Raw genomic sequence first — 1,149 nt, 5'->3', positions numbered from 1 at the left:
TTCATGTTTCAAAACGTTACTTAATTTTTACTCTGCCTGATACCTTATATATAGTATACAATGGAGATCTCCTTGCCAAGGGGACCCCATGCACTATGGCCTAAAATCCTGCCGTGGCATTACCTGGAGTGACATGCGACGTCCTGAAGATAGATTGCAACGGAATGCCGCTAGCTCCAATAACATTAGAGTTGCGCCTTTCTAGCCAGTCCATCTGGCATTGTCCTTTTCCGCTAAGTTCAATCGCTGAGTTCGGAGATCTAGCTTCCTCCGCTTGATCCACCGTCAAAAAACTAGAGCGATTTCACTAACAGAAGCTTCGCTCTCTTATGAATATTAAATGGAACGACTATGTGACCGATGTCTCCGTTTTGGCGAGAACGAAAAGCAGCTGCATCGAGGCTACCATCCTGAAACATCGTCTGAGATTAGCAGGCCACTTAGCAAGAATGAAAGAAACCAGGCTACCGCGTCAAATTTTATATGGCGAACTTTCAACTGGAAGAAGACTCTGTGGCCGTCCCCTCCGTCAATACAAGGATCAGCTGAAGCAAAACTTAAAACTAAATGGAATCGATCCCAAAGCCTGGGACATTGAAAACAGATAATTTTGAAGCTGAACGACAGAGGCAAGAGGAAGAGAAACGACAGAAAGAAAATGGAGGCTGCAACAACCAAAGCCTCCACCATGGATCGCTTGTGAACTTTGCAACAGACGCTTCCAAGCAAGAATCGGCCTCATTAGTCATCAGAGGCATAAACACGGACAGAGGGGCTGAAGTGGTCAGCAAGAAACCAAATAAATTATTGGACACACGATAAAACGCCGACGACGACGAGTATACAGTATATAGTGCGTGTGATTAATTAACAAAAATATGACAGTCTCCTAATATAACAATATCTGTTTCAACTCACGATTTCACATCGGGAATCTTGCAAATCAAATACATTGACATAAAACAGTATGTGTGTGTGTGTATATATATATATATATATATATATATATGCACACACACATACACATCTGTGTGTGTGTGTGTGTGCGCGCATGTACACGTGTGTGTGTGTGTGTGTGTGTTGGTATATAAGAACGAAATATGGTACAATTTAATAAAATTTTAAAAAGAATTCTTTTATTTCAAAAAT

At 41.3% G+C, this 1,149-nt stretch overlaps 1 protein-coding gene across 1 annotated transcript in view; it reads right to left on the bottom strand.

Moving 5' to 3' along the window:
* Nucleotides 1–1,109: 1,109 nt before the first annotated feature.
* LOC106870956 (glutathione S-transferase) overlaps nt 1,110–1,149 on the bottom strand; it is a 22,050-nt gene continuing 22,010 nt past the window's right edge. Inside the window, exon 5 of the mRNA XM_089352237.1 lies at nt 1,110–1,149. This exon is cut by the window's right edge and continues 185 nt beyond it. The gene's annotated coding sequence lies outside the window, so the exon portion shown is untranslated.

This window comes from Octopus bimaculoides, chromosome 5, assembly GCF_046866305.1.
Source record: "Octopus bimaculoides isolate indiv1 chromosome 5, ASM4686630v1, whole genome shotgun sequence".
Classification (NCBI taxonomy): domain Eukaryota; kingdom Metazoa; phylum Mollusca; class Cephalopoda; order Octopoda; family Octopodidae; genus Octopus; species Octopus bimaculoides.
This window is presented reverse-complemented; position numbering and strand designations above follow the sequence as displayed.